The sequence below is a fragment of the Leptonychotes weddellii genome, chromosome 14 (assembly GCF_054177405.1).
Source record: "Leptonychotes weddellii isolate Sample4059 chromosome 14, ASM5417740v2, whole genome shotgun sequence".
NCBI lineage: Eukaryota > Metazoa > Chordata > Mammalia > Carnivora > Phocidae > Leptonychotes > Leptonychotes weddellii.
In genome coordinates, this window is record NC_138382.1 from 72842930 (window position 1) to 72851881 (window position 8952).

General features: G+C 46.7%; 1 protein-coding gene across 10 annotated transcripts in view; it reads left to right on the forward strand.

The window, feature by feature from the left end:
• The window catches only part of RALGPS1 (Ral GEF with PH domain and SH3 binding motif 1), a 315256-nt gene that overhangs the window by 33785 nt on the left and 272519 nt on the right, over positions 1–8952 (forward strand). For 5 of the 10 annotated variants that reach the window (XM_081803617.1, XM_081803622.1, XM_081803624.1 and 2 more), the window contains exon 1: positions 8680–8899. The exons of 1 other annotated variant lie outside the window; for it this stretch is intronic. The gene's annotated coding sequence lies outside the window, so the exon portion shown is untranslated. Of the gene's footprint in view, positions 1–8679; positions 8900–8952 lie in introns of those variants that run through there. 4 more of the 10 variants (XM_081803623.1, XM_081803625.1, XM_081803626.1 and 1 more) reach the window with 2 other exon arrangements.

Below are 8952 nucleotides of genomic sequence, written 5' to 3' on the forward strand. Positions count from 1 at the left end.
ACTCGATCCTGGGACTCCAGGATCATGACCTGAGCCGAAGGCAGTCGCTTAACCAACTGAGCCACCCAGGCGCCCCGGGAGCATCTTTTGTTTTAACATTTGGTCTCTTATCTTTAGTTCCTAAAAAAATGCTTCAGAGCCATAGGGTGAAATGGATGTTTTGTTATTCATAACAAGCCTCTTTCTTTTTTTTTTTTTTAAAGATTTTACTTATTTTATTTATTTGACAGAGAGAGCACAAGCAGAGGGAGAGAGAGGGAGAAGCAGGTTCCCTGCTGAGCAAGGAGCCCGATGTGGGACTCGATCCCAGGACCCTGGGATCATGACCTGGGCCGAAGGCAGCCGCTCAACCGACTGAGCCACCCAGGCGTCCCGTAACAAGCCTCTTTCAACCACAGCTGAGTTTATACTGATGAAATGACTTTGGGAAACCCCTTTAAAGATGAGAACTTTCAGTCCTACCCCCTATTTCAAGAGGGGAGAGAGGCTAGAGTTTGAATCAATCACCAGTGGCCGGTGATTTAATCAATTATACCTATGTAATGAAGCCTCCATAAAAAAAACAAAAAAGAAGGATCAGAACACTTCACATGCCCCTGTATTGGATGCTAAACTTCACAAGGACAGAAGTTTATTTGTTCAGGACCTTGACCCATGTGTCTCTTTATGGGGCTGTTGGTTTGTACTCTTTTTTAAGTTTTTAAAAGATTGTATTTATTTGAGTGAGAGAGCGAGAGAGAGAGCATGAGCAAGGAGGAGAGGGGGAGGGAGAAGCAGACTCCCCGCTGAGCAGGGAACCTGATGCGAGGCTTGATCCCAGGACCCTGGGATCAGGGCTTGAGCTGGAGGCAGATGCTTGACCGACTAAGCCACCCAGGCGCCCCTTGATTTGTATTCTTTACTATCCTTTGTAATAAACCAGCAATCTAGTGAGTAAACTTGTTTCTTGAGTCCTGTGAGCCACTCTAGCAAATTAATTAACTCAAGGAGGGGCTTGTGGGAACCTCTGATATCCTGCCTGTGGGTCAGAAGCACAGGTGACTCCCCGGACCTGTGATCGGTGGCTGAAGTAGGGAGCAGTCTTGTGGCACTGAGCCCTTAGCCTGTGGGATCTGATGTGATCTCTGGGTAGCTGGTGTCAGAATGGAGTTGAATTGTAGGACACCCAGCTGGTGTCAGAGAATGTCTTGTTGGTGTGGGGACCCTCCCCTCCCACCCCAACACACTGTAACTGGTGATCAGAACCTCTACTTCCCTCTGTCTCTTCAGCCCTAGGAACAGGAGCTGCTTCATTCCATCATTACATGTTTCCTTTAACCACATGTGAAATGATATTCTTTAAGGAGAGACTAATTAATGAAAGATGTATGTTGTAAAACTTAGGGCAACTGTTAATTAATATTCCTCGAAGCATTTAAATGATTGAACATCCTGTGCTGGATTGTCTGTCAGCAGCTTCATACCGTTCCCCTTCTGGGCTCACCCATGTATGAAGGGTCTGCACACTTAGGAGAACTACAATTCCTAGCATTCCCTGCCAGAAGGGTTACTAGCTAGATTCTCATCCTATCAATGAGAAGTATAGTTAACTCTGGTTATTTGCAGTAGTGATGCCCCATAGAGTCACTGTGAGCACTAGGTTAGTGAATACTAAACCATTGCTCCTAGGGGGAAATACAGAGTTAGGTTCCTGCAAGTCAACGTTCACAACGTTTTGTCAGCCAACCAACATTTAACCTTATTTTATGTCTATTTCTGTTTATAGACACCTTACTTAAAATATACAGTTGCCCCCAATAACACGGGAGTTAGGGCTGTTGATCCCTGTGCTGTGGAAAATCCACATGTAACTTTTGACTCTCCAAAAACTTAACTACTAATAGCCTACTGTTGACCTTACCATCAACACAAACAGTCGATAAACACATATTTTGTAGGTTATATGTATTGCATACTGTATTCTTACAATAAAGTAAGCTAGAGAAAAGAAAATGTTATTAAGGGGCGCCTGGGTGGCTCAGTTGGTTAAGCGACTGCCTCCGGCTCAGGTCATGATCCTGGAGTCCCGGGACCGAGTCCCGCATCGGGCTCCCTGCTCGGCGGGGAGTCTGCTTCTCCCTCTCCCACTCCCCGTTTGTGTTCCCTCTCTCGCTGTGTCTTTCTCTGTCAAATAAATAAATAAAATCTTTAGAGAGAGAAAAAAAAAAAGAAAATGTTATTAAGAAAATCATAAAGAAAATATATCTACAGTGGGACTATATCATTTTTAAAAATCCATGTATAAGTGGACTTGTGCAGGGCAAACGCATGTTGTACAAGGATCAACTGTATTGTTGATTTGTTAACATTGAACTCATGAGCAACGGCCCTATAACTCGAGCCTGAACTGTTTATCTAACACATGCACTTTCTCCCTTCAAGCCCATCACAGCCTTCCTGTGCTTGGGAATACTCTACAGCACTTCATCATTATACCCAGAGATAATTTTAAACAGTGAAATCACCCAAAGAAGCACAAAAATGAAAAACATGGTGCTAGATAGGCTGCAAAAAGGACACCTGTATACAGTGTGAGGGCTGCACATGAAGGTAGCATGTTACCTTGTTTTGCTTCTGCTGGGAATGTGCACATCAGGCAACTCAAATTTTTTACTTGTCTTTGGGTGACCTGGGACGTGCTACAAGTGTTTATATTTGGATTACAAATAAATGTTAGCAATGCGCTAATTTGCAAATATGGAATCCATTAATAGTGAGGGTAACGGTATGTCTGTTTCAGCATGCCCTCTTCTGCCATCTACTAGGGCATCCAGTGCTTCCGTGTCACTGACAATTGACCATTGTTTTTTCCAGGCTTTCTGTGAGCCACTCCAGTAGCTGGGGTCCTTGCTAGCATGTTAAAGAAAGTGTCTTAAGAACATGTTCCCAAGTCAATGAATTATTTTTTAAATTAATTTATTTATTTGAGAGAGAGAGAGCTCGTGCAAGAGCGGGGGCGGGGAGGGGCAGAGGGAGAGAATCTTCAAGTAGACTCCCCGCTGAGCACGGAGTCAGATGTAGGGTTCAATCTCACAACCCGACTTGTGAGATCATGACATGATCCGAAACCAAGAGTCAGATGTTTAACTGACTGAGCCACCCAGGTGCCCCTTGAGTCAATGAATTCTTGCTTGTCTAGTCTTGCATTCCAGCTTCCTTGATCAAGCACCCACAAAATCCAACCCCAGAGGTACTCCCCTGGCTTACCTCAACACGTGCTGGCTAATTCTTGCATTCTTCAGGTATATTGTCTATTTTTTACCTTATCAGGCACGGTGCATTCCCCCGCCAGATTATGCTGGGATTTAGCCCTAGTTATCAGCCTGGCAGGCTGGAGAGGAGGCGGCAGGGCACCTGTTGTCTCTGGGGAAGGGCTTCTGTAGCACCTGATAGCAGTACGGTGGTGGCTACAGTTCTTACTAAGGAAGGGTGTTCTAGCTTGGCAAGCTCAGAGGGCCCTGGGATGCACGTTGCAGAGGCAATATCCTCAGGAACGTACATCGAGATATTCCTGTCCCACGTTTTAGGATCCTAAGTTTTCCCCACTGGGGCCCTGACCTTCATCCAACAGACTCACCTTGGCTGAGTGAGCCAAGAACGCCAAACATCTCTGGAACTCTAGACTCTAACAATTAGATCTTCAGCCTGCCACTCAAAGTGTCTGTCCTTCCACCAACACAGCTGATGAGGACCTCTTTGTAAGCTGCCTCCAGAGTTCCCTGGCTCTCAACCTTAGCCATTAACTGCCTCTTGACAACACTCAGTCTCTCATTATCCTTCTGTAATGCAACTTCGCTATAGCCAACTAACTTCCTCTGTTTCTGTAGGTATTGTTCTCCCCATATATTTTATTTAAAAACTTTTTAAAAGTAAACTCTACACCCAGTGTGGGGCTTGAACTCACGACCCTGAGATCAAGAGTTGCATGCTCTACTGACTGAGCCAGCCAGGTGCCCCTCTCCCCGTATATTTTAAAATGCTGGCATCACAACACCCACCACAGTATTCTCCTCCGCAGAGATATTTTCCCAGGTCACCAAGAGTGAAATCTTTAGCATTTGAGCCATCATCTTGTTCCAAGGACTTTCTGTGTTTCATTAGAAGGGCATCCTCTGCCTCCTAGGCAGTGGGCAAGCCAGTCCTAAACCTGTATCTTACCACCTACTTTTCCTGACCACTCCTGGTACTGTTTGTGTCAGTCCAGATTCACTGAGAAGTAGATGCTATACAGGATTCAACATATGGTGATTTTGTTAGGGGAATGGGCAACGGAGCGAGGAAGGTTGAGAGAGCCATGAGACTATGATGCAAATCTGACCCTAAGTGAAGGAGAGAGGGAAGGAAGTGTGTGGAAGCATCCCGTACACGATGCAGTCTAAAGGAGTTTCAGCAAGGCTGTTGAGGAGTCCTTGAACCAAAGATGATCACCAGAGGAGTCCCACTGCCACCCTGGGGCAGGCCTGCATTAGAACCCCTGCTGTGGCCCATCATTGGGTGCAGCCCATATGTACTGAGTGCAGCCCATATGTAGTGTTGCCTTAGAGCAAATGTTTTTGGGTTTCATAATGCAGCAGCTGGGCCCTTGGTCAGATAAGCTCCCAATGACTGGAGGTCTGCAAGGAGCATTCTCATGGCCACTAGAGGATTAACTCACCTTTCTTGAGGAGAACGCTACAGGGTAGGTACTCTAAATATTACCTTCTCATACATGAGAAACCTTGTCTAAGGCCACATAGCTGGGCTATGTGATGGGCTAAGCCATCATTATTTTCTAGAACTGACTGAATTGAAAACTTTATTCTCAACCCCTCTTCTTCCAGTTTCCCCTCTACTGCCCATGTTGATGGCTGCTTCCTCTTTGGGGCATCTCACCATTGCCACTGCTATCTGTACCCCAATGATGGTGCTGTTTTCTAGACCCTCTCCTTTGCCTCCTGATGCCCCCAAAGACACAAGCCCCCAGGATCTGGAGGCGTGCTGCGTTCTGGAATCCTCACTGTACCTGGGCACTGTTGGCTTCTGCACAGAAGCTGCCTCTCTTGGGCACCAGGACAGGATGGGTTGTGCGTCTGTGTTAGTTATATGTTCCTGCATAACAATTTTATCACAAATGTAACAGCTTAAAACAACTCACATTTATTCTCTCAAAGTTTCTGTGGGTCAGGAATCTGGCTCAGCTTAGCTGGGCGCTCTGCATCAGGGTCTTACAAGGCTGTAATCAAGGTGTTGGCCAGGACTACAGTCTCACCCAAGGCTTGACAAGGGAAGGGTGTGCTGAGCTCATGATTGTTGGCCTCATTTAGTTCCTTGCAGGTTGCTGGACTGAAGGCCCCAGTTTCTTGCTGGCTGTTGGCTGGAGGCTGCTCTCAGTTCTTTGCTGAGTGGTTTTCTTTATAGAGCAACTTACAGCATGGCAGTTTGTGTCTTTAAGGGCAGCAGGAGAGAGTCTCCTAGCAAGATGTGTTATAATCTTATGTAACACAATCACATACATCCTAAAACCTTTGCCTTATTCCACTGGTTAGAAGCAAGTCAGATCCTGCTACACTCAGGGAAGGGGATCACATAGGCCAAGCACATCAGGAGGTGCAGGTTGTAGAGGCCACCCTAGAGTCTGTATATCACAGCTTCCCTGTTGACTAGCATCTCTAATGAAAACAGCTCCTTGAACTGTCCTGAAGCTTAACTCTCCATGAAGTACAAGTCTACACAGGGGCAGCTGGCCCAGGGGATTGCCCCTTGGTAACTTCTCCAACCCTCCTTTTCTCCTGTGGTTCAAAAGTTCCTTTCCCTCATTGAGAGTGACTCAAACACATGAGATGCTGAGAGCACCCCACCAGTGTATCACACATTGATGGTAGACAATCCAAACTCTAGTGGATGAAGCTGAGATCCTCTCCATATCCTGTTACATGGTGTTTGAGCATGGGAGTGACATGATTGATCACTTTATGATAACTTTTAATTTTTTTATTTTTATTTTTAAAGATTTATTTATTTTTAGAGAGAGAGAGTGGGGGGGGGCAGAGGAAGAAGGAGAGAGAGAGAATCTCAAACAGACTCCCAGCTGATTGTGGAGCCCGATGTGGGGCTCAATCTCATGACCCTGAGATTATGCCCTGAGCTGAAACCAAGAGTTGGATGCTCAACCAACTAAGCCACCCAGGCACCCCTATGATAACTTTTTAAAACAGCTTTATTAAGATGTAATCCATACACTATATAATTCATCCATTAAAAGTGAACAATACAATAGCTTTTGGTATATTCACAGAGTTGTGCAACCATCCCCACAGTCAATTTTAGAACATTTTCATCATCTTAAAAAGAAACTCCACATGCCTTAGCCATTACCCCCAATTCTTCCTTCCCCCCAGCCCTAGACAACCACTAATCTACTCTCTGTCTCTATAGATTGGCCTATTCTGGAACATTTCACATAAATGGAATCATATGTGATCTGGCTTCTTTCCCTCAGCATATTGTCATGGTTCACCCATGTTGTAGCATGTATCATATGCCTCATCTTATTTATCCATTCATGATTTGATGGACATTACGTTATTTCCACTTCTTGGATATTATGAATAATGCTGTTATGAACATTTATGTATGAATGTATGTTTTCATTTGGGTATATATCTGACAGTGGAATTGCTGGGTCATACGGTAACTCCAAATTTAACCTTTTAAAGTACTGCCAGGCTATTTTCCAAAGTGGCTGCACCACTTTACACTCTTACCAGCAGTGTATGAGGGTTCCAATTTCTCCACCTCCTCACCAGCTCTTATTATTGTCCATCTTATTTGTTTTAGCCATCCTAATGGATGTGAAGTGGCATCTCATTGGAGTTTTGATTTGCATTTCCCTGATGGCAGATGATAGTGAGCAACTTTTCGACATGCTCATTAGCCATTTGTATATCTTCTTTGGAGAACTATCTCTTCAGATCCTTTTCTCATTTTAAAATTGGGTTTACAATAACTTTTTGACATATTACAAAAGAATATGTTCACCGAAGAAAACTTAGAAGCTATGTATAAGCATAATAAAAATAATAAATGCCATTTAGCAAGCATATATTGCAAACACTGTCCTCAACTCCTTCCATGCTTGCCCTATACCACAGAGGTAGAAATAACAATAGCTAATGTTTACTGAGCTCCTCTTAGGTACCAGGCTCTCTTCCACATAGCGTCTCATTTAATCCTCCCAATGGCCTTTCCGATTTTCACCACACTCAGTTTTCAACAAAGAAACTGAGTCACAGAGACATTAAGTAATTTGCCTACCTGCACACAGCTAGCTGGTGGCAGAACCAGAGTTTGGACTCAGGCAGTCTGTCTCTCCAGCTTTTGCACTCAACCACAACCCTGTGCATTTCTGAATCCAGAGGCTTTGAGCAGAACCATTGCAGTACATTGTTTTTTTTGCTCTCCTGAAGTGAAATAAAGTATCTCCTTTGATGATTATTATTTTCTTAATGCAAAATGGCAGAAATTTCCCTCAGAGACCGCTGAAGGTTTAGAAATTGTTTAATTTCCACTGACTTTTCTTTCTTTCTTTTTTTTTTTTTTTAAAGATTTTATTTATTTATTTGAGAGAGAGAGAATGAGAGACAGAGAGCATGAGAGGGAGGAGGGTCAGAGGGAGAAGCGGACTCCCTGCCGAGCAGGGAGCCCGATGCGGGACTCGATCCCCGGACTCCAGGATCATGACCTGAGCCGAAGGCAGTTGTTTAACCAACTGAGCCACCCAGGCGCCCCGACTTTTCTTTCTTTTTGATGGTTTCTTTTTTTTTCCCTCCATAAGCTTTGGGAAACAGGAACCAAGTCCTTCCATACTCTGATGTTAATTCCAAACTGGAAATTGCCAAAATGATGTTCTCCATGTCTACCTGCCCAAGAATCAATCAGAGTAAGGGAGGATGTAGGGGCTCCCTACGGTGCTTCTGGACTTCCAGGGTTTCACAGATCTGGCTTCGACTGTTTGCAACTTCTTACCTCTGTGACTGTAATCAAATAACTTAACCTCCCTGCCTACCTCATCGTGCCTGGCGGAGTAAAGGATGTGGGAGCGGGGAGACAAGAGACAGGCTCATTTCCCCGCTTTGCACTTGTGTGGTTTTGGCAAGTCCTTTCACCTCGTGGGGCCTAATTTTGCCCAGCTGTAAAGTAAATGGGTAGGACCCCAGGCGCTCTGAGGTGTCTTCTGGCTCTGACGTTGTGTTCTGTGCCTACTTCTGCGTTGTAAAGAATGAACATTAAGGTGATGTCTCTCACAAAACCACTTTTTGTTCAAAACGGTGACTCCTAGGTAGGGATTTCAAGGGGAAATTGTACGAGGCCTGGAAGGATGTACGGGGAATAAGATGCACTGCTATTTCGAGGAAGGAGGTGGGCGTGGCGGGCTCTGAGAGGGGTGTGCGGACCGCGGAGCATCCTCACAGGCTGAGAGGGCGTCCGCAGGTTAGAGCGGAGGCCGAGGCCAGCGAGGACCGAACTGCAGCGGCTGCGCACTGGCGCGCCCAGCCGGCCGATTTGCGTGTCTCCGCCTCTGCGACGAACTGGTTGGGTGGACTGGTCTGGCGCCGCGCGCGGATTGGCTGCGCGGCCCGCCGCTCAGGCCCAGGAGCGGACGGTTCCTACTGCGGCTGGGCACCGGCTCCGCTCCCGTGTCGGCCCGCGCTCCAGCTGCGCCCGGCCCGGCCTCGGCCCGGCTCGGCCCGGCCCCGGCCTCCGAGCGAAGGCGCCGCTGCCGCCTGGGCCGCTCCCAGGGCCATGAGGAGGCGGCGGCAGCCACTGCGGCCCGCGTCAAGGTGACCGGCCGGGACTGCGGCGGCAGCGGCGAGAGCGGGCGGTGAGAAGAGCGGCCCGCGGAGCGGGGCGGGGCGGGGCGGGGCGGGGCGGGGC